Source organism: Mustela nivalis, assembly GCF_964662115.1.
Source record: "Mustela nivalis genome assembly, chromosome: 7".
NCBI classification, from domain to species: domain Eukaryota; kingdom Metazoa; phylum Chordata; class Mammalia; order Carnivora; family Mustelidae; genus Mustela; species Mustela nivalis.
Genome location: NC_139026.1, coordinates 62,566,465 through 62,591,026, shown reverse-complemented (window position 1 = coordinate 62,591,026; position 24,562 = coordinate 62,566,465). Strand labels below are relative to the sequence as shown.

General features: G+C 41.1%; 2 pseudogenes across 2 annotated transcripts in view; both read left to right on the top strand.

The window, feature by feature from the left end:
• LOC309869456 (cationic amino acid transporter 3 pseudogene) overlaps window positions 1-24,562 on the top strand; it is a 180,784-nt pseudogene that overhangs the window by 94,574 nt on the left and 61,648 nt on the right. The window contains exon 2 of the transcript XR_014316492.1: window positions 22,873-23,045. The product of XR_014316492.1 is annotated as a cationic amino acid transporter 3 pseudogene (transcript). The remainder of the gene's footprint in view (window positions 1-22,872; window positions 23,046-24,562) is intronic.
• On the top strand, window positions 11,442-13,285 carry LOC309870243 (cationic amino acid transporter 3 pseudogene; annotated as a pseudogene). Its single transcript has one exon. The product of its transcript is annotated as a cationic amino acid transporter 3 pseudogene (transcript).

Sequence of the window (24,562 nt, the reverse complement as noted above, 5' to 3'; positions counted from 1 at the left end):
AACAAGGTTTATTTGGAGTTAGCAAGTGATAATACAGAGCGTCCAAGGAGGGAGGGGACCAGAGAGGTTTGCAACCAGGAGTATCTAAGTCTAGGGGTTTTTATGGGCTTTTTGAAGGCTGTTTTATCTGATTAACCCTTCCTGTACCAGTCATCCAATCAGGTTTTTAACACCATCATATGGGAAATGCTGGAAGGCTCCTTCCTGGGTGGTGTAAAATCTTTTTAAGGGTGGTTTCTCTTGTGGCAGGGACACTTTGGCCCTCCCTGCCTTCCAATTATCCTTTATCACTACTTTCACATGCTTCCCAGGCCCCATCTGCCCTTTGGCCCCAACTTTCTGAGGCCCAGCCTTGTAGTGCTCACACTCCTTAGGCCCCTCCACCTTGCCTCCCCCAGCCTCAACTCCCTGAGGTCACCCTGCGCACACCACTCCAAGTTCTAACTCTGCTTGGCCAAGCTCCTTCCCTCTTCCTGGGTTTGGCTTGCACTTTCTTCCTAAGCGTTTCTTCTCTGAAGCAGAAAAAGCCCAGGGGTCAGTGATTTCTCTTGTTTGTAGAGCCGGCAGAAAAACTGAGACAGAGCTGGGGAGGAGGAAGACTGCACTTGGAATGCCTTTGGCTATAGAAACTTGTGGTGTTAGAGCCGAGGGTATTTAATGGCACCAGAGCAAGACCTTGGCTTGGGGGATGTAGACCAGTACCTTGTGAGTTTGGGAGGGGCAGGTAAATTTACTGGGGTCGGAGTGATATGGAGGCCTACACTCTGTTCTCCTCCAGCCCAGAAAGGTTCTTAGCTCTGATGAGCAAAATATGGTATAGGGGAGGTTATTCCTTGCTGCGTCTCCTTTGGGGTCCTCCCACCTCTAGGCCCTGTCCTCCTGCCTAGTCTTTCCTTTCCAACCTGGTGCAGAGCTTGCTTTCTTCATCTTTGTCTTTCCCAGAGGCCTCAACACATGGTATGCTTAGACGTGTTCATGGAATGAAGGAAGATTTTTTCCATCAGGCTTTGCTGCCCCCTTCATGTTTTACCTTGTTTCTCACTGGGAGATTATGAAAGTCTGCGTCATATCTTCTTGGAGAGAACATCTGTCACAACTTCGCAGAATAGCATGTCCAGTGTGATAGGGGGGTCCCCCGACACCAGAGAGGATTTGAGGGTCTAATTCCTCCAGGCTCAAGGTACTAAATATCTATTTTTATAGATGCTATAGGTTATCTCCCTGCCTTTCTTATCTAATTTTAAAAAATTGTGGTGGGGCTGAATTATAGTCTTGTCTGGCTGTAGGAGGAAAGTTTATCAAGGTCCCCTGGGGTGGGCTGCCTCATGGTCATTAAAAAACCGAGCCACCAAGAGGCTGTTTGCTGTTATAACAGAACATATTGGCAAGTCTTTAATTTAGAAGGCCTTTGGAACCTTACTGTTCTTCATCCTCCAGCCTCCCCATTGCCATGTATACTGTGGGCAGAACCCCAACACCAGAAGCGCAGACACTTATCCATGCAGGACACCTGTTTTATTGATTATATGTGGCAAATGTTGATTTCTAGGTTGTCTTTCTCTTGTGCTCTACAATTTCTTGGGCTATTTCTCTCCATTATCAATAGATACCTGTTACGTGCTTCTAACACATATTCATTTTATTTTACTTTTTTAAAATTTAATTTTATTTTTCAGTGTTCCAAGATTCATTGTTTATACACCCAGAGCTCCATGCAATAAGTGCCCTCCTTAATACCCACCACCTCCTTAATACCCAACACCAGGCTCACCCCACCCCTCACCCACCTCCCCTCCAAAGCCCTCAGTTTGTTTCTCAGAGTCCACAGTATCTCATGGTTCATCTTCCCCTCTGCTTTCCCCCAACTCACTTCTCCTCTCCAACTCCAAATGTCCTCTATATTATTCCTTATGGTCCACAAGTAAGTGAAACCATATGATAATTGACTCTCTGCTTGAATTATTTCACTCAGCATACTCTCTTCCAGTCCCGTCCATGTTGATACAAAAGCTGGGTATTCATCCTTTCTGATAAAATCATAGTACTCCCTAGTATATATGGACCACATCTTCTTTACCCATTCGCCCACTGAAGGGCATTTTGGTTCTTTCCACAGTTTGGCAACTGTGGCCATTGTTGCTATGAACATTGCTGTACAGATGGCCCTTCTTTTCACTACCTCTGTATCTTTAGAGTAAATACCCAGTAGTGCAATTGCAAGGTCATAGGGAAGCTCTATTTTTAATTTCTTGAGGAATCTCCACACTGTTTTCCAAAGTGGCTGCCCCAACTTGCATTCCCACCAACAGTGTAAGAGAGTTCCTCTTTCTCCACATCCTCTCCAACACATGTTGTTTCCCATCTTATTAATTTTGGCCATTCTAACTGGTGTAAGGTGGTATCTCAATGTGGTTTTGATCTGAATCTCCCTGATGGCTAGTGATGATGGAAATTTTTTCATGTGTCTGTTAGCCATTTGTATGTCTTCTTTGGAGAAGTGTCTGCTCATGTCTTCTGCCCATTTTTATTTATTTATTTATTTAATTTCTTTTTAGTGTTCCAGAATTCATTGTTCTGCCCATTTTTTATGTGGTCATCTATTTTATGTGTATTGAGTTTGAGGAGTTCTTTATAGATCTTGGATATCAGCCTTTTGAATATCTTTTCCCATTCCGTGGGATACCTCTTTGTTTTGTTGAGTGTTTCCTTTGCTGTGCAGAAACTTTTTTGATCTTGATGAAATCCCAAAAGTTAATTTTCACACTTGTTTCCTTTGCCTTTGGAGACATATCTTGAAAGATGTTGTTGTGGCTGATGTCGAAGAGATTACTGTTTATGTTCTCCTTTAGGATTTTGATAGATTCCTGCCTCATGTTGAGATCTTTTATCCGTTTTGAGTTAATTTTTGTGTGTGGTGTAAGAGAATGGTCAAGATTTATTCTTCTACACATAGTTGTCCAATTTTCCCATACCATTCATTGAAAAGACTGTCTTTTTTCCACTCTATATTTTTTCATGCTTTGTCGAAGATTAGTTGACCATAGAGTTACGGGTCCATATCTGGGCTCTATACTCTGTTCCACTGGTCTATGTGTCTGTTTTTTTTGTTTTTTTTTTTTGTTTTTGTTTTTGTTTTTTTTGCCAGTACCATGCTGTCTTGGTGATCACAGCTTTGTAGTAAAGCTTGAAATCAGGCAACATGATGCCCCCAGTTTTTTTTTTTCAACATTTCCATAGCAACTTGGGGGGTCTCTTCTGGTTCCATACAAATTTTAAGATTGTTCCAGCACTTTGAAAAATGCCAGTGGAATTCTGATTGGGATGGCATTGAACGTATAGATTGCTCTAAGCAGTATAGACATTTTAACAATGTTTATTCTTCTGATACATGAGCATGGAATGCTTTTCCATCTTTTTGTGTCTTCTTCAATTTCTTTCATGAGTGTTCTGTAGTTCCTCCAGTACAGACTCTTTACCTGTTTGGTTGGGTTTATTCCAAGGTATCTTATGGTTCTTGGTGCTATAGTCAATGGAATCGATTCTCTAATTTCCCTTTCTGTAATTTCATTGTTAGTGTATAAGAAAGCCACTGATTTCTGTACATTGACTTTGTATCCTGCCATGTTGCTGAATTGCTGTATGAGTTCTAGTAGTTTGGGGGTGGGGTCTTTTGAGTTTTCCATAAAAAGTATCATGTCATCTGCAAAGAGAGAGGTTTGACTTCTTCTTTGCCAATTTGAATACTTTTTATTTATTTCTTTTTTTTTTGAATACTTTTTATTTCTTTTTGTTGTCTGATTGCTGTTGCTAGGACTTCTAGTACTATGTTGAACAAGAGTGGTGAGAGTGGGCATCCTTGTTGTGTTCCTGATCTCAAAAGGAAGGCTGTCAGCTTTTTCCTGTTGAGAATGATATTCGCTGTGGGTTTTTCATAGGTCGATTTTGTGAAACTGAGGAATGTTCCCTCTATCCCTATACTTTGAAGAGTTTTGATCAGAAACAGATACTATATTTATGTCAAATGATTTTTCTGCATCAATTGAGAGGACCATGTGGTTCTTCTCGCTTCTCTCACTGATTTGTTCTATCACATTGATTGATTTGCAAATGTTGAACCACCCTTGTATCCCAGGGATAAATTCTACCTGGTCATGGTGGATATTCTTTTTAATGTACTGTTAGATCCTATTAGGTAGGATTTTGTTGAGGATCTTGGTGTCCCTATTCATCATGGATATTGGTCTGAAATTCTCCTTTTTGGTGGGGTCTTTGCCTGGTTTGGGGATCAAGGTAATGTTGGCTTCATAGAAAGAGTCTGGGAGTCTTCCTTCTGTTTCTATCTTTTGAAACAGCTTCAGGAGAATAGGTATTATTTCTTCTTTGAATGTTTGGTTGAATTCACCAGAGAATCCAGCAGGTCCTGGGCTCTTGTTTTTTAAGAGGTTTTTGATCACTGCTTCAATCTCATTGCTAGATATTGGTCTATTCAAGTTGTCAGTTTCTTCCTGATTCCGTCTTGGAAGTTTATAGGTTTCCAGGTATGCATCCATTTCTTTTAGGTTGCTTAACTTATTGGCATATAACTGTCGATAATAATTTTGGTTGGTTGTTTTTATTTCCTTGGTGTTACTCGTGATCTCTCCCCTTTTATTCATGATTTTATTAATTTGGGTCCTCTCCTTTTTCTTTTGGATTATTTTGGCCAGTGGTTTATTGATTCTTTTAAAGAAGGAGCTTCCATTTTTGTTCATGTGTTCTACTATATCTCTAGTTTCTATCTCATCGATCTCTGCTCTAATCTTGATTACTTCCCTTCTTGTGTGTGTGTGTGGGGGGGTGTTGGCTTAATTTATTGTTGATTTTCCAGTTCTTTAAGGTGTAAAAAGATCTGGTGTATCCTGGATTTTCCCATTTTTTATTTTAGTGAGGCCTGGATGGCTATGTATTTCCCTCTTAGGACTGCCTTTGCTATAACCCATAGGTTTTGGACCGATGTGTCTTCATTCTCCTTGGTTTCCATGAATTGTTTAAGTTCTTCTTTGATTTCCAGGTTGATCCAAACATTCTTAAACAGAGGGATCTTTAGCTTACAAGTGTTTGAATTTCTTTCAAACTTTTTCTTGTGGTTGAGTTCCAGTTTCAAAGCATTGTGGTTTGAGAATGTGCAGGGAATAACCTCAATATTTTGGCAATGGTTGAGCCCCGATTTGTGACCCAGTATGTGGTCTGTTCTGGAGAAAGGTTCATGTGCACTCAAGAAGAATGAGTATTCTGTTGTTTTAGGGTGAAATGTTCTGTATATATCTATGTGGTCCATCTGGTCCAGTGTATCATTCAATGCCCTTGTTTCTTTATTGATTTTCTGCTTGGATGATCTGTTTATTACTGAGAGTTATGTGTTAAGGTCCCCCACTATTAATGTATTCACATCAATATGACTCTTTATTTTGCTTAACAGTTGGCTTATGTAGTTGGTTGCTCCCATATTGGGGACATAAATATTTACAATTTTTGGATCTCCTTGGTGGTTAAACCTTTTAAGAATGATGTAGGGTCCTTCTTTATATCTAACTACTGTCTTTAGTTTAAAATATAATTTATCTGATATGATAGACACTACCCCAGCTTTCTTTTGAGGCCTCTTGGCATGAAAGATGGTTCTCCATCCCTTCACTTTCAGTCTGGATGTATCTTTAGGTTACAAATGTGTCTCTGGTAGACAGCATATGGACAGGTCCTATAGTTTTATCCAGTCCACAACCCTGTGCCATTTTATGGGAGCATTTACATTTTTATTGACATCATGTTGCCTGTGAAGTCCTTTTTTTCTATAGATTGTCTCTGTAAATTTCTGTTCTATGTCACTCTTGAGTTCTTTCTTCTTTTATAGAAGCCCCTTAATATTTCTTGTACTGTGAACTTGGTGGTCACATACTCTTTTAAATGTTGCCTGGCTTGGAAGCTCTTTATCTATACATTTTGAATGTCAGCCTTGCTGGATAAAGTATTCTTGGCTTCATGTTCTTCTCGTTTAGCGCCCTGAATATGCCTTGCCAGCCCTTTCTGGATTGCCAGATTTCTGTGGACAGGTCTGACATTATTTTGATGGATCTTCTGCTGTATGCAAGTAATCTTTTCCCCCCAACTGCCTTCAGAAGCTCTAAAATTATGATTTGAGAGTTTCACAATTAAGTGTCTTGATGTCTTTCTAGATTTGTTGATCTTGGTGGGTGTTCTTTCTGCCTCTAGGACATGAAAATTTGTTCCATTCCCCAGACTGGGAAAATTTTCATTCAGAATTTGTTCAACTGTATCTTCTAGTTTTTTCTCTTTCTCCACCCTCTCAGGGATCCCAATAATTCTGACATTGGAATGTTTCATGGCATTATTTATTTCCTTAATTCTGTTTTCATGTCTTCTAAGCTGTTTGTTCCAGATTCAAATCAAAACCATATTGAGATACCACCTGAAACCAGTTAGAATGATTTTGCTTAGGCGTGGAGCATAAGGAATAACACAGAGGACATGGGGAGATGGAGAGGAGAAGTTGGGAGAAATTGGAAGGAGAGAAGAACCAAGAGAGACTGTGGACTCTGAGAAACAAGCTGAGGGTTTTGGAGGGGAGCTGGGTGGGAAGTTGGGTGAGCCTGGTAGTGGATATTATGGAGGGCATGTATTGCATGGAGCACTGGATGTGGTGCATAAACAATGAATTCTGGAACACTGAAAAGAAATTTAAAAAATAAATAACAATTTTTAAAAATATGTATGACATTTTTGGAGGTAACTATTATCAAATGTGTCTGTGATTTAACAAATGTTAAGAACCATTGTTGTACTCTTTGTTGAGTGGTAGGTGGCTGGGATTGGGTTCCCAGGGAGAAACCTGACAGAAGCATCCTCCAAAGACAGTCGAAGGGGCTGAAGGAAAGAGAGGAATTAGGAAAAGGGAAATGGGTTCAGAGGGAACTCGTGGGACAGATGCCCCATCATCACAGTTCTTCACCCTATTTCTCACAGGTGTTCCTTCTTTGTTTTCTCCTTATCTTGACCATTATGGCATTCTCTTTCCCCTCCAGTTTAAATCTACTGAATGCCTGTCATTCATCAGGCTCTGTACCGGGTCCTCTCACAGGATTATCTCCTGAAATTACTTTGTTGAACCTGCAATGCAGATTGGAGTCAGTCCCTCCCTCAGTAGGCGTGTTTGCACCATCACTTCCTGTCAGGCCCCTTTTCAATTAATTTTATTTTCCTTTTTCATCTTTATCTCATTTCCCCTCCTCACTGCAGGCATTTGCTTTAGTGTATTTAGCAAATGCTCTTCCAGTCCATATTCTATACCTATTTTAGGTACCTTCACCCATTCAACCACTACAGTGCCCTATTGTGTATGCATTTTTAAATTCCACAAAGATTGTGCTTCAGGATGGTGCCCCAGTGACACTCTCACCAGCTGTGTGTATTAGTTTGTGTCTTCTTATTGAATTCTCATGTTGAACCAGTGTGGGAGGTCAAGTAAGGTTCCTAGTGGATGAGAAGACTGAGGCTTAGAGAGATTAGGCAAATTACCCAAGTTCATGTAGTCATAAGGAAGGGCCAGTGATCACATCCAGCATTTCTGACCAAGTGTTCATTTTTCTTATATCTATAGTACTCAGCACTGCTTGTTCCAGATGAGGCATCTCTAGACAAAGATGGTGATGATGATGATGATGATATTGATCCTTGCATCTTTCAATGTCTTTTGAAAGCAGTAAGCATAGGAACCTCAGTGTGTTAGCACCAGGATGGATGAGGGTGTCTAACAAGAGTCCTTAGCATTTCAAGGTGAATCATATGAAATAAAATTGTTTTAATTGCCTCACGAGGTCTAGCTAATAAGCTCAAGTTTTAGTGGATGATTTTCAGCCTGCACATTTATAAAGAGTGGTTGATTTTCAATGTTTGGTTATTTTGGACCAGATTTCAATATTAAGTACTAGGTAGATGATATTAGTTCCATATCGTTTGCTAGGTACTGAGCTATGCACTTACAGACATCATTGCACTTACTTCTCATAGCTGCCCTGTGAGGGATTTGCCTTCACTCCCATTTGACTATTGTGGGAACTAAATCTCCAAGAGGTAAACTAATTTAACCAGAGTCACTGAGTGTGAGGTTGAGGTGTGATATGAACCTGAACATTATACCTGCAGAACCTTACTCCTCACTACTCAACTGTGCTACCTTCCTGTGAAGGAAGATCTTAGAATCTATTCCCCTTGAACTTCAGGGCAATTTTTTCTTGGGGTGGTTTAGAGCAGTCCTGGAAAGTACAGGGCTAATGGACAAGTATCTCCAGAGGGAGAGGATCTGAAGTTTGAAAATGTCCCCAGTTGTCTTCATTATGCCTTCCTCTGTCCCCCAAAGTGAGAACCTCTGACTAGGGCATCCTATCTAGAACATAGAGTCTGAGCATGATGCTTTCCAAAAAGTAGGGATTCTCTAACTGGGCATAGGTATTTGGCTGTCTGATATATATATATATTTTTTAAAAGATTTATTTATTTGACAGAGAGAAATCACAATAGACAGAGAGGCAGCCAGAGAGAGAGAGAGAGGGAAGCAAGCTCCCTGCTGAGCAGAGAGCTCGATGCGGGACCCGATCCCGATCATGACCTGAGCCGAAGGCAGCGGCTTAATCCACTGAGCCACCCAGGCGCCCCGGCTGTCTGATATTTTAAAACAAGTGTCCTCAAAGGCAAATAAGTCTTTATCACTTATGTGTGGTTATACCTGCCATGAATGATGTGCAAAAAAGGTTCTACCACCCTAAACTTGTTTTCCCTTTCACACTATCCATTTTGCTCACCTTCCACAATGAAAGTAATATAATATATATCTTTACCTAAGCCAAGTTTATAAAGGTTGCTTGGCTGCAAAGTATGTTTCTCAATATCTACTACATAGGACTTCTGAATTATGGCCTTTTTAAGGTTTTTTTTTTTTTTTTTCTCAGCATGGTCATTTGTTCAACAACTATTTATTGAGAACCTACCTCACAGTCTGATGGAGGAGAAAGGCAGCTGGCCTGGAATTTGGATACATTAAGATCATTGGCATATGGGGGAAGCCCAGTGCTATGAGAGCACACAGAAAGGAGAACATAAGGTTCCTCTTCTTGGAAGCAAATGATGAGCTGGGAACTGAAAGAGAAGTGGGGGTAACAAAGCAAAGGGATCAAGAATGTATTAGAGGCCAGGAAACAGGGTGAGTGCCAAATTTCACAGCTGAAGCAGGAACTGGGCAGGAGATGAAGCTGGAGGAGTAAACACAAGTCAGAATATAAAGGAAGGAAGGATTGTCAAGGAAAGGCAGTATGGAGCCATGGGAGGGTTTGAAGACTGGTTGTAGGTTGGCGACACCTCAAATAGTATAGAAAGATTCTATAAGTTAAGAATTGACCTTTCTTATCTATCTTGTGCTTATTTGTAAATTATAACATTGGAACTGGTGAGTGGCAGATAAGAAGCCTAGATGGATTTGTAGACAGAAGGTCTGGCCCCTAACCCAAGGGTTCCTTTAGATCATCTATATTAGAGTAACCCTTCTAATTTTGACTTGATATTTCTGTATTTAAAAACCTCTGACAACATTTCCTAAAATTCTCTCAAAACCAAAGCCTGAGTAGGGAGGAGAGTAGGGCCTGCATGAGTTTGTTTTCTCTTTTTTGTATTACCCATTTCCTGAGCATCACTGTGAATTGTTCATCCAAAACCTTGTTCCCCTAGAGTAAGAGGTCACTGAAGGGGTCATCAAGTAAGGAGTCATTTGAAGAGCGGCATGGGAGGAGGAGGAAGAGTGAACCACATGCAGGGTTATTTCTTTAAGAAAAGATTAAGATAACAGTTTGAGTGTGTTAAAAATAACTCCTTGGGGCACCTGGGTGGCTCAGTGGGTTAAGCCTCTGCCTTGGGCTCAGGCCATGATCTCAGGGTCCTGGGATCAAGCCCCGCATCGGGCTCCCTGCTTGGCTGGGAGCCTGCTTCCCCTCTCTCTCTGCCTGCCTGCCTCCTTGTGATCTCTCTCTATTAAAAAAAAAATAAAAATAACTCCTTGTGAAGAATTCATAAGGTGTTACATATTAGCGTTTTAATACAAGCTCACAGAGCAGGGCAGTCTCTTGAGACCCTAACAGCTGATATCACAGATGGTGCAGGGTGTGTCTGGAATACAGTGTGGCCAGTGAGGAGACTGTCTGCAGTTGAAGTTGAGAGGTGAGCTCAACTTCTCTGCTGGAACCTAGGGAGGGAGGAGACAGAGGGACTGTTTAGGTTGTGAACCCCTGAGCTAGGTGACTTCTTTTCTTCCCGTCATAACTTTTCTCACTGTCATAACTATGAATGAATATGAAAAAGGTAGTGAATTTTTGTCTAGTTGCTTTGGGTGAGGTTTATTGAATGTCAGAATTCACAAAACAGCCTTTTTTGCCTCCTTTCCCTTCTCAGTCACCAATCCAATGTTGACTGCTGACCCCATCTCTCCAGTGTTTCCTTCCCAGGCAACCTGGCCCTCTCCTTCCTGCAGGTAGTAATGAAGGCTCTGCCCCTTTCTTTCTCCTCCTCTGGCATCACAGTGCCCCTGTAGGCCTCGGTAGGAAAGGAAAGGAGTGAACGGTATGTTCTTTGTCATCACTATAGCTAAGTGAATGATGTAGAATGAAGAGAAAGGGGGTCAAGATGACATCAAACCCAGTATCTGTTTCTAAGAGTTTAAGATTGAGAGATAAGTATATGTATTTTCAACCCTGACAATATATAAAATATGGGTTTGTAATTGCAAGAAGGTCTCCAGTCCATGAGTTAATGTGTCATAACTCAAGCACTGCACACACATCCTGCATTTGAATTCTTGCCCAATACCATCATGTCCTGTTGTGTCTTACCAGTTAATTAGTACATGAAACTCCATCACTTATGAACTCAAATGGGATTATGTCATGTGGTGTGTAAAAAAAAAAAAAGTTGGGGTGCCTAGATGATGCAGTCAGTTGAGAGTCCAACTCTTCACACCAGCCCAGGTCTTGATGTAATTAAAAAAACAGACTGTTGGGAGGTATTTGGTACTTTTTCTGGTGGGAAAGTAGGATTTATTTTCCTATAGGTCTTTTGGTGTCAGTTTCTGTGATACTTGGGCTGCAACAAGTTACATGAGAATTTTGGATGGTTGGTTGAACATCATTGTTCAGGAAATATTTATTATTTCCCTAGAAACTATGGAAGGATAACATGTACCAGATGAAATATGAAGCAGCAGCTCTGAAGCCTGAGCAAAGGACTGTGGCAACCCCTATCCAACTTGGCTTAACTCAGTCTCACTGATTCAGATCCAACACTCCTGGCTTTCTGAACTTGCTACAGCTCTCTGATCTTTAGAATCTTCCTCAATTCCCACTAGAATGCTGTGTAAGGCACTTCGCAGACTTGGCCAAAAGCTGGAGCAAAAGGGGGTTGAGTTTGAATTTGGCAGAAGACTGAGCTCTCTGGATTTAGTGGCCCTGGGTGTGGGCCGCACAGTAGGTGTAGGTGTTTATTTCCTGGCTAATGAGCTGACTGGTAATCAAGCAGGATCATCCATTGTGATCTGCTTTTTGGTGGCTGGCTTAACTTCATTGTTGGCTGGACTGTGTTATGTAGAGCGTAGTGCCCAGGTTCCCCATTCTGGCTTGGCTTATCTCTACACCTATGTCACTATAGGCAAAATCTGGGCCTTCATCACTGGCTGGAACCTCATCCTCTCCTTTGTTGCTGATGCATTCATTGTGGTTCACACATGGATATTAACTTTTGACAATCTGATTGGGAACTGGATCTCTGAGACCCAGCATGAGAGCATTTCACAACATGCTCCCCAAGTCTTTGCAGACAATTTAGGCTACTTTTCTGTGGTTCTTCTGTTGTTGCTCACAGAAATTCAAAATCTGAGATCTCAGGAGTACTACATAGTTTTCAAAATGTTCACATTGGTGACACTTTTGGTACTTGGTTTTGTCATCATCTCTGGCTTCATTAAGGGGGACCTGCACAACTGGAAGCTCACAGAAGAGGACTACATAAAGGCCAGACTCAATGATACCTCTAGCTTGGGCCCTCTGGGCTCTGGAGGATTCATGCCTTTTGGCTTCTAGGGAATTCTCCGTGGATCAGCTACTTGTTTTTATGCATTTGTAGGTTTCAGCATTATTGTTGCCAGAGTCAAAGAATCACACAGTCCCAGGTGTTCTATCCCCAAGGGCATTGTGGTTTCACTGCTCATCTGCTTTTTGTTGTATTTTGGTGTCTCTGCACCACTTACACTCATGGTTTCTTACTACCAGCTTCGATCTGGGAGCACATTGCATGAGGCATTTATCCATATTGGCTGGGTCCCTGCCTACTATGTTGTAGCTTTTACAATTTATTGTAGTATTTTCGTTGGCATCTATTGGGGATTTTTGTTCCCCATATGTAGGATGATATACATGATGGCAAAGGATCACCTCCTGTTCCTTTTTCTTGCCAGGATCTATACTGGCACATATGCCTGTATCATGACCACTGTGTTCTTTGGCATTGTCGCAGCAATCATGGTATTCTTCTTTGGACTCACTGATCTTCTGGACCTCAGGTCAGTTGGGACCCTCATATCTTATTCCCTGGTGGCTCTTTGTGTTCTCATCCTCAGGTATCAGCCTGAGAGGAGGAATAGGGGAAATAAAGCACAGGTGCAGGAAGAGAATGGGGGAAATGTAGCGCAGATGTAGGAGGGGACCACACCTGCAGTGGAGAAGCTGAGTTTACAGGAACTATTTTTCCCAGGCAGCCTCACCCCCACTCCACTCTCTGGCCACATTGTCTGTGTTTTCTCTTCACTGCTTATTCTGCTGCTGACTCTCCTCTGCCTGGTGCTGGTCCACTGGCCAGGTCTGCTTTCTGGAGACCCAGTGCCAATCACCATGTTGTGCTGCGCCTTGTGCTCATCACTGGGACTACTGGGCTCATCTGGAGACAGCCACAGACCTCCACTTCCCTGCCCTTTAAGGTCCCTGGTGTGCCTCTCCTTCCCCTCCTGAGCATCTTTTTGAATGTTTGCCTTATGATGCAGATGATAGCTGACACCTGGGCCACATTTGGTGTCTGGATGTTGACTGGGTCTGCTCTATACTTCAGCTATGGCATCCGGCAAAGCCTGGTCTCTACCCCACTTAAGGGGTCATGCTCTATAGAGCTTGAACTCAGCAGTGTCAGTACATGTTTGTTTTGACATTATCATGCCTGAGTGCCATCTGGTTCCCCTACGCAATAATGGGGAGTACCGTTTGCACATGGAGAACTAGGCCTCCCAAGGGATTTAGGTGTCGATGTTCACCTTATTTATGGTAAAGTGAGGATGTGCCTTGCTCTTTCTCCTTTTTAAAAAATTGTCCACTTTCAACTGTGTCTATGACAGCCTACTGCCTCTTTAAAAGGGAGCATAAGGAATAACATGGAAGACATTAGGAAAAGTAAAGGAAAAGTGAATTGGGGTAATCATAGGGGGAGATGAACCATGAGAGACTGTGGACTCTGAGAAACAAACTGAGGGTTTTGGAGGGGAGCTGGGTGGGAGATTGGGTGAGCCTGGTGGTGGTATAAAGGAAGGCACGTATTTCATGGAGCACTTGGGTGTGGTGCATAGACAATGAATATTGGAACACTGAAAAAAAATAAATTAAAAAAAATTTTAAGAAAAATAAATAAATATTAAAAATTAGTATTAAAAGAAACTTGAAAAAATGCTTTTCTTTCCTTTGGTTTAATATACACTAGGGAAGAAGGTGCCTAGCTGGCTCAGTCAGTAGAGCATGGCTCTTGATCTCAGGCTGGTGAGTTTAAGCTTCACATTGAATGTAGAACTTACTTGTGATGATATACAGTAGCAGAATTACTGGATCATAAGGTAATTCTGTTTTAAAATTTTTGAGGATCCTGCATTATGTGTTACAGAGTGTGTGCACCAATTGACATTTCCACCAACAATGCATGAGAGTTCCATTTTCTCCATATATTCACCAACACTTGTTTTTCTTGTATGTTTTATTTATCTGTCCTGACAGGTATAAAGTAATATCTTGTTGAGATTTTTTTTTATTTTGCATACTTTAATCTCAGAACAAAATGAACAGGGGAAAAAAAAACCACAATACACATCCAAACCCCTTTTGCATCACACCCAGTGCTCCATGCAATCCGTGCCCTCTCTAATACCCACCACCTGGTTCCCCCAACCTCCCAACCCCGCCCCTTCAAAACCCTCAGATTGTTTTTCAGAGTCCATAGTTTCTCATGGCTTACCCCCTCACCTTCCAATTTCCTTCAACTCCCTTCCCCTCTCCATCTCCCCTTGTCCTCCATGCTATTTGTTATGCTCCACAAATAAGTGAAACTATATGATAATTGACTCTCTCTGCTTGACTTATTTCACTCAGCATAATCTCTTCTAGTCCTGTCCATGTTGATACAAAAGTTGGGTATTCATCCTTTCTGATGGAGGCATAATACTCCATAGTGTATATGGACCACATCTTCCTTATCCATTTGTCCGTTGAAGGGCATCTTGGTTCTTTCCACAGTTTGGTGATTGTGGCCATTGCTGCTATAAATATTGGGGTACAGATGGCCCTTCTTTTCACTACATCTGTATCTTTGGGGTAAATACCCAGTAGTGCAATTGCAAGGTCATAGGGAAGCTCTATTTTTAATTTCTTTTTTTTTAAAGATTTTATTTATTTATTAGAGAGATCACAAGTAGGCAGAGAGGCAGGCAGAGAGAGGAGGAAGCAGGCTCCCCGCTGAGCAGAGAGCCAGAAGTGGGGCTCGATCCCAGGACCCTGGGATCACGACCTGAGCTGAAGGCAGAGGCTTTAACCCACTGAGCCACCCAGGCACTCCTATTTTTAATTTCTTGAGGAATCTCCACACTGTTCTCCAAAGAACACCAACTTGCATTTCCACCAACAGTTTAAGAGGGTTCCCCTTTCTCCACATCCTCTCCAGCACATGTTGTTTCCTGTCTTGCTAATTTTGGCCATTCTAACTGGTGTAAGGTGGTATCTCAATGTGGTTTTAATTTGAATCTCCCTGATTGCTAGTGATGATGAACATTTTTTCATGGGTCTGATAGCCATTTGTATGTCTTCATTGGAGAAGTGTCTGTTTATATCTTCTGCCCATTTTTTAAAATATGATTGTCTTTTTTGTGTGTGTTGAGTTTGAGTTTTCTTTATAGATCCTGGATATCAACCTTTTGTCTGTAGTGTCATTTGCAAATATCTTCTCTCATTGAAATTTTAATTTGTATTTTCCTGATGATTAGTAATACTAATAGTCTTTTCATATGTCTGTTGGCCATCTGTATGTCTTCTTTGGAAAAGTATTGATTCAGGTCTCTGCCCATTTTTTGATTGGATTATTTGGTTTCTTGTATTGAGTTGTGTAAGTAGTTTATGTATTTTGAATATTTACCCCTTATTGATATATCATTTTCAGGTGTCTTCTCCCATTCTGTAGGTTGCTTTTTTTGGGGGGGGGGATTGTTGATGGTTTCCTTTCTGTGCAAAAGCATTTTTGTTACATGAATTTGCAAAGATATATACACCCCTGTGATGAATGGTAAAGAATATGTGGTGTATATGTATATACAATGGACCATTATTTAATTATAAAGAAAAATGGAATCTTGCCATTTGTAAAACCATGGCTGGAGTGGGAGGGTATAATGTTAATTGAAATATGTTGGTCTGAGAAAAACAAATGCCATATATTTTCACTTTTATGTGGAATTTAAGAATTAAAAAAATGAAAAGAAAAAAATCAAAACAAACAAGCAAATAAGTAACAAAATGAAACAAAAAGTAAAACAAAAACACCCCAGACTCTTAAATACAGGGAACAAACTGGTGGTTACCAAGGAGGAGATGGGTAGGGGAATGGGTGATCTAAATAAAGGGAATTAAGAATACACTAATCTTTTTTTTTTTTTTTTTGAGGTTCTAATTTTTATTTGACAAAGTCATCCAGGCTCAGAATCATTAAATATTTATTGAGTATTCTGTACCTCGCATTTTCATATGACGTCTTCATTTAGTGCTCAGAAAGGTATAAATTTGATATTTTTAATAATACAAAAGGAAGTCTGCTCTTATTTAGGAGGTGACTTATGAGTACTGTGACCGGCAGGTGACATAAAGATACATTTCAGATTCTTCAGCTTGGGTTAGAAGACCTTTCATGGCCTCGCCATCCTGCCCCACATGCTGATCACCCTCCTGAGCACAGCCCCTATAATAGCTATCCTGGCTTTCAGCATGGAGGACCAGCACAGCCTGGGCAAACCATCAGAACTTGTGAAGAAGCTATGTCCTTATGTGGTAGGGTCTTGGTGGGTCGCCGGGGCTCTTCAGAGGGAAAGACCTTAGCATTTCACTCTTTAAGAGTGCATCTGACACATCACTTCAGAGCTGATGCATCAGATGGTTTTCATGTTGAAAGAACTCTCAACAAAGCATTAGCAATCTCCCCAGCCAGTTCATAGCACAGCAGCTCAAGGGTTGCTGATGATACTTTGCTTGGTTAACACAGTTGAACTTTCTGCTTGGGAGTTTACTCCAGTCATTGCTCAGAGGGCATGTTTTTTACACTAATGAAATTAAGAATGGCAAGGAGCCCTCCAGTCAGAGGTGATTCATACAGTAATGGAAATGTAGCAATGAAATATATATGTATGGGAAAGAAGTAATTGTCAATTTGGTAACTATAATTTCCCACTTTGTTTAAGTGAGATTTTCCTCATTCCCTCCAGCTCCCTGAGGTGGTCACTGTGAACTGGTCTGTGCTGTCTGGCCACACAGTTTTCTGCATTCTTTTTTTTTTTTTCTTTTTTAAAAATTTTTTATTTTTTATAAACATATATTTTTATCCCCAGGGGTACAGGTCTGTGAATCACCAGGTTTACACACTTCACAGCACTCACCAAAGCACATACCCTCCCCAATGTCCATAATCCCACCCCCTTCTCCCAACCCCCCTCCCCCCAGCAACCCTCAGTTTGTTTTGTAAGATTAAGAGTCACTTATGGTTTGTCTCCCTCCCAATTCCATCTTGTTTCATTGATTCTTCTCCTACCCACTTAAGCCCCCATGTTGCATCACCACTTCCTCATATCAGGGAGAGCATATGATAGTTGTCTTTCTCTGCTTGACTTATTTCGCTAAGCATGATACGCTCTAGTTCCATCCACATCATCGCAAATGGCAAGATTTCATTTCTTTGGATGGCTGCATAGTATTCCATTGTGTATATATACCACATCTTCTTGATCCATTCATCTGTTGATGGACATCTAGGTTCTTTCCATAGTTTGGCTATTGTGGACATTGCTGCTATAAACATTCGGGTGCACATGCCCCTTTGGATCACTATGTTTGTATCTTTAGGGTAAATACCCAGTAGTGCAACTGCTGGGTCATAGGGCAGTTCTATTTTCAACATTTTGAGGAACCTCCATGCTGTTTTCCAGAGTGGCTAGACCAGCTTGCATTCCCACCAACAGTGTAGGAGGGTTCCCCTTTCTCCCCATCCTCGCCAGCATCTGTCATTTCCTGACTTGTTGATTTTAGCCATTCTGACTGGTGTGCGGTGATATCTCATTGTGGTTTTGATTTGTATTTCCGTGATGCCGAGTGATATGGAACACTTTTTCATGTGTCTGTTGGCCAGCTGGATGTCTTCTTTGCAGAAATGTCTGTTCATGTCCTCTGCCCATTTCTTGATTGGGTTATTTGTTCTTTGGGTGTTGAGTTTGCTAAGTTCTTTATAGATTTTGGACACTAGTCCTTTATCTGATATGTTGTTTGCAAATATCTTCTCCCATTATGTCCGTTGTCTTTTGATTTTGTTAACTGTTTCCTTTTCTGTGCAAAAGCTTTTGATATTGATGAAATCCCAATAGTTCATTTTTGCCCTTGCTTCCCTTGCCTTTGGCATTGTTCCTAGGAAGATGTTGCTGCAGTGGAGGTTGAAGAGATTGCTGCCTGTGTTCTCCTCAAGGATTTTGATGGATTCCTTTCGCACATTGAGGTCCTTCATCCATTTTGAGTCTATTTTTGTGTGTGGTGTAAGGAAATGGTCCAATTTCATTTTTCTGCATGTGGCTGTCCAATTTTCCCAGCACCATTTATTGAAGAGGCTGTCTTTTTTCCATTGGACATTCTTTCCTGCTTTGTCGAAGATTAGTTGACTGTAGAGTTGAGGGTCTATTTCTGGGCTCTCTATTCTGTTCCATTGATCTATGTGTCTGTTTTTGTGCCAGTACCATGCTGTCTTTTTTTTTTTTTTTTAAGATTTTATTTATTTATTTATTTGACAGAGAGAAATCACAAGTAGATAGAGAGGCAGGCAGAGAGAGAGAGGGAAGCAGGCTCCCTGCCGAGCAGAGAGCCCGATGCGGGACTCGATCCCAGGACCCTGAGATCATGACCTGAGCCGAAGGCAGCGGCTTAACCACTGAGCCACCCAGGCGCCCAGTACCATGCTGTCTTGATGATGACAGCTTTGTAATAGAGCTTGAAGTCCGGAATTGTGATGCCACCAATGTTGGCTTTCTTTTTCAATATCTCTTTGGCTATTCGAGGTCTTTTCTGGTTCCATATAAATTTTAGAATTATTTGTTCCATTTCTTTGAAAAAAATGGATGGTACTTTGATAAGAATTGCATTAAATGTGTAGATTGCTTTAGGTAGCATAGACATTTTCACAATATTTATTCTTCCAATCCAGGAGCATGGAACATTTTTCCATTTCTCTGTGTCTTCCTCAATTTCTTTCATGAGTACTTTATAGTTTTCTGAGTATAGATTCTGTGCCTCTTTGGTTAGGTTTATTCCTAGGTATCTTATGGTTTTGGGTGCAATTGTAAATGGGATTGACTCCTTAATTTCTCTTTCTTCTGTCTTGCTGTTGGTGTAGAGAAATGCACCTGATTTCTGTGCATTGATTTTATATCCTGACACTTTACTGAATTCCTGTACAAGTTCTAGCAGTTTTGGAGTGGAGTCTTTTGGGTTTTCCACATATAGTATCATATCATCTGCAAAGAGTGATAATTTGACTTCTTCTTTGCTGATTTGGATGCCTTTAATTTCCTTTTGTTGTCTGATTGCTGAGGCTAGGACTTCTAGTACTATGTTGAATAGCAGTGGTGATAATGGACATCCCTGCCGTGTTCCTGACCTTAGCGGAAAAGCTTTCAGTTTTTCTCCATTGAGAATGATATTTGCGGTGGGTTTTTCATAGATGGCTTTGATGATATTGATGTATGTGCCCTCTATCCCTACACTTTGAAAAGTTTTGATCAGGAAGGGATGCTGTACTTTGTCAAATGCTTTTTCAGCATCTATTGAGAGTATCATATGGTTCTTATTCTTTCTTTTATTGATGCGTTGTACCACATTGACTGATTTGCGGATGTTGAACCAACCTTGCAGCCCTGGAATAAATCCCACTTGGTCGTGGTGAATAATCCTTTTAATGTACTGTTGAATCCTATTGGCTAGTATTTTGTTGAGTATTTTCGCATCTGTGTTCATCAAAGATATTGGTCTATAGCGCTCTTTTTTGATGGGATCCTTGTCTGGTTTTGGGATCAAGGTGATGCTGGTCTCATAAAATGAGTTTGGAAGTTTTCCTTCCATTTCTATTTTTTGGAACAGTTTCAGGAGAATAGGAATTAGTTCTTCTTTAAATGTTTAGAAGAATTCCCCCGGGAAGCCATCTGGCCCTGGGCTTTTGTTTGTTTGGAGATTTTTAATGACTGTTTCAATCTCCTTACTGGTTATGGATCTGTTCAGGCTTTCTATTTCTTCCTGGTTCAGTTGTGGTAGTTTATATGTTTCTAGGAATGCATCAATTTCTTCCAGATTGTCAAATTTGTTGGCGTAGAGTTGCTCATAGTATGTTCTTATAATTGTTTGTAATTTTTTGGTGTTGGTTGTGATCTCTTCTCTTTCATTCATGAATTTATTTATTTGGGTCCTTTCTCTTTTCTTTTTGATAAGTCTGACCAGGGGTTTATCAAATTTATTAGTTCTTTCAAAGAACCAGCTCCTAGTTTCATTGATTTGTTCTATTGTTTTTTTGGTTTCTATTTCATTGATTTCTGCTCTGATCTTTATGATTTCTCTTCTCCTGCTGGGCTTAGGGTTTCTTTCTTGTTCTTTCTCCAGCTCCTTTAGGTGTAGGGTTAGGTTGTGTACCTGAGACCTTTCCTGTTTCTTGAAAAAGGCTTGTACCACTATATATTTTCCTCTCAGGACTGCCTTTTTTGATTTTGAACCGTTGTATTTTTATTATCATTTGTTTCCATGATTTTTTTCAATTCTTCTTTAATTTCCCGGTTGACCCATTCATTCTTTAGAAGGATGCTGTTTAGTCTCCATGTATTTGGGTTCTTTCCAAACTTCCTTTTGTGGTTGAGTTCTAGCTTTAGAGCATTGTGGTCTGAAAATATGCAGGGAATGATCCCAATCTTTTGATACCGGTTGAGTCCTGATTTAGGACCGAGATTGTGATCTATTCTGGAGAATGTTCCATGTGCACTAGAGAAGAATGTGTATTCTGTTGCTTTGGTATGAAAAGTTCTGAATATATCTGTGTTGTCCATCTGGTGCAGTGTGTCGTTTAAGGCCTTTATTTCCTTGCTGATCTTTTGCTTGGATGATCTGTCCATTTCAGTGAGGGGAGTGTTAAAGTCCCCTACTATTATTGTATTATTGTTGATGTGTTTCTTTGATTTTGTTATTAATTGGTTTATATAGTTGGCTGCTCCCACGTTGGGGGCATAGATATTTAAAATTGTTAGATCCTCTTGTTGGGCAGACCTTTTGAGTATGATATAGTGTCCTTCCTCATCTCTTATTATAGTCTTTGGCTTAAAATATAATTGATCTGATAGAAGGATTGCCACTCCTGCTTTCTTCTGATGTCCATTAGCATGGTAAATTCTTTTCCACCCCCTCACTTTAAATCTGGAGGTGTCTTCGGGCTTAAAATGAGTTTCTTGGAGGCAACATATAGATGGGTTTTGTTTTTTTATCCATTCTAATACCCTGTGTCTTTTGACAGGGGCATTTAGCCCATTAGCATTCAGGGTAACTATTGAGACATATGAATTTAGTGCCATTGTATTGCCTGTAAGGTGACTGTTACTGTATATGGTCTCTGTTCCTTTCTGATCTACCACGTGTAGGCTCTCTCTTTGCTTAGAGGACCCCTTTCAAGATTTCCTGTAGAGCTGGTTTGGTGTTTGCAAATTCTTTCCGTTTTTGTTTGTCCTGGAAGCTTTTAATATCTCCTTCTATTTTCAATGATAGCCTAGCTGGATATAGTATTCTTGGCTGCATGTTTTTCTCGTTTAGTGCTCTGAAAATATCATGCCAGCTCTTTCTGGCCTGCGGTCTCTGTGGATAAGTCAGCTGCCAATCTAATATTTTTAACATTGTATGTTACAGACTTCTTTTCCCGGGCTGCTTTCATGATTTTCTCTTTGTCACTAAGAATTTAAAATTTTACTATTAGGTGACAGGGTGTGGGCCTATTCTTATTGATTTTGAGGGGCATTCTCTGAACCTCCTGAATTTTGATGCTCATTCCCTTTGCTATATTGGGGAAATTCTCCCCAATAATTCTCTCCAGTATACCTTCTGCTCCCCTCTCTCTTTCTTCTTCTTCTGGAATCCCAATTATTCTCATGTTGTTTCGTCTTATGGTGTCACTTATCTCTTGAATTCTCCCGTCGTGGTCCAGTAGCTGTTTGTCCCTCTTTTGCTCAGCTTCTTTATTCTCTGTCATTTGGTCTTCTATATCACTAATTCTTTCTTCTGCCTCATTTATCCTAGCAGTGATAGCCTCCATTTTTGATTGCACCTCATTAATAGCTTTTTTGATTTCAACTTGGTTAGATTTTAGTTCTTTTATTTCTCCAGAAATGGCTTTTATATCTCTCGAGAGGGTTTCTCTAATATCTTCCATGCCTTTTTCGAGCCTGGCTAGAACCTTGAGAATTTTCATTCTGAACTCTAGATCTGACATATTACCAATGTCTGTATTGATTAGGTCCCTAGCCTTTGGTACTGCCTCTTGTTCTTTTTTTTTTGTGTGTGTTGAATTTTTCCGTCTTGTCATTTTGTCCAGATAAGAGTATATGAAGGAGCAAGTAAAATACTAAAAGGGTGGCAACAACCCCAGGAAAATATGCTTTAACCAAATTAGAAGAGATCCCAAATCGTGAGCGGGGAGAAAGGTGATAAAAAGAGGTTCAAAAAGGAAGAAAGAAAAAAAAAGAAAAAGGAAAAAGAAAAGATAAGAATTAAAAAAAGAAAACACATTAGAAAAATATAAAAAAGAAAAAAAAATATATTAGATAAACTAGTTAAAAAACGTTAAGAAAGAAAAAGGTAAAAGTTAAAAAAAAATTTTACCCGAAGGCGAGAAAAGAAAAACAAAAAATGAAAAAGAAAAATATTAAATTAACTACAAGACTAAAAAAAATCACAGGGAGAAAGCCATGAGTTCCGTGCTTGGCTTTCTCCTCCTCTGGAATTCTGCTGCTCTCCTTGGTATTATGACCGCACTCCTTGGTAAGTGAACTTGGCCTTGGCTGGATTTCTTGTTGATCTTCTGGGGGAGGGGCCTGTTGTAGTGATTCTCAAGTGTCTTTGCCCCAGGCGGAATTGCACCGCCCTTACCTGGGGCCGGGGTGAGTAATCCGCTTGGGTTTGCTTTCAGGAGCTTTTGTTCCCTGAGCGCTGTCCGTAGAGTTCCGGAGGACGGGAACACAAATGGCAGCCTCCTGGTCTCCGGCCTGGAGGAGCCGAGAGCCCAGGGCCCCACTCCTCAGTGCTCCCTCAGAGAACAGCGCCCAGTCACTCCCGTCTGCCTGACCTCTCAAGGTAACCCCGAGCTGTGAGCTTACTGTCGGCTTTGTCTCTGTAGCTGGGTTTCCCGTTCCAGTACCCGCAAGCTCTCGACACTCAGACACCCCCGATCCTTCTGTGACCCTGCGGGACCTGAGGCCACGCTGACCCCGCGTGGGCTTCGCTCCGGGTAGCCTCTGGAGCGATGTCCCTCAGCGGAACAGACTTTTAAAAGTCCTGATTTTGTGCGCGGTTGCTCCGCTGCTTGCCGGGAGCCGGCCCCTCCCCCGGGGTCTATCTTCCCGTCGCTTTGGATTCACTTCTCCGCCGTTCCTACCTTTCAGAAAGTGGTTGTTTTTCTGTTTCCAGAATTACTGTTCTTCTTCTCTTTGATCTGCCGATGGACTTTCAGGTGTTTGCAATCTTTAGATAAGCTATCTAGCTGATCTCTGGCTAGCTGAAGTAGTCTCAGCCTGCTACTTCTCCGCCACCTTGACTCCTCCCAGAAATGTTTGTTTTAATAGAAGCTCACAGAGTGGGGCATAACCTCCAAGTCCCTGGCAGCTGACATCACAGATCACACAGGGTGGGTTTGGATCACTGTGTGGCTGGTGAGGAGACTTCCTGCAGAAGTGGCCTCACCTCTCCTGGAACACAGAGAGGCAGGACAGAGAAGGAAATATTTAGGTTATGAGTCACTGAGCTAGGGGACTGATTTCTTTTCTCTCTACCCATCACACATTCATAGCCGTGGACATAAAAACTGTAGTGAATCTTTCCTAGTTGCTTTGGGTGAGGTGTATTAAATGTAAGAATTCACAAAACTAAATTCCTCACTCTTCTCCCTTCTCAGTCATGGACCCTAGATTGGCTGCTTCCCCCATTTCTCCAGTGTTTCCTTCTCAGACAGCCTGGTCCTTTCCTTCTTGCAGGTGGTTATGCAGGTCCTGCCTCTTTCCCCTTCTTCCTCTCTGTTCACTGCACCCTTGTGGGCCTAGGTGGTAAAGGGAAGGGGTGGACTGTCCATGCTTGGCTCTCAGCACAGCTAAATGGATGATGCGGAATGAAGAGAAAGGGACCAAAGTGCCAGCTGACCTTGGCTAGCTGATGTTGGAGCTAAAGGTTTATGACTGGGGGGCCAAAGTTATATTTTAATCTCAGATGATATTTTCAAGATTTGTGATGAGGCTAACCAGTCCGTGAATTAACCTGTCATGACTCACACTCAAAAGTGCTCGCACATCTTATGTGAGAATTACTCTACAATAATTCATGACCTGTTGTCTTATGGCTTAATTATCACATGACACTACATGAGTTAGATGAACCCAAGTTGGAATATGTCTTGCGGTGTGCTAAAAAGCAGAATGTGGGGAACCATTGTCCTTTTTCCTGGAGGGAAAGCAGTATTGATTTTTCTATGATGTCCTCTATGTTTCTTTGATATTTGTATAAGTTTCTATGATATTTGTGCTGCAACAAGTGACATGGGACTTGTGAGCCTTAGTTGGTTGATTGAATACCATTTTCCAGTAAATATTTATTGTTTACTTAGGCATTATGGAGGGATAACACATAACAGAAAAAAAATA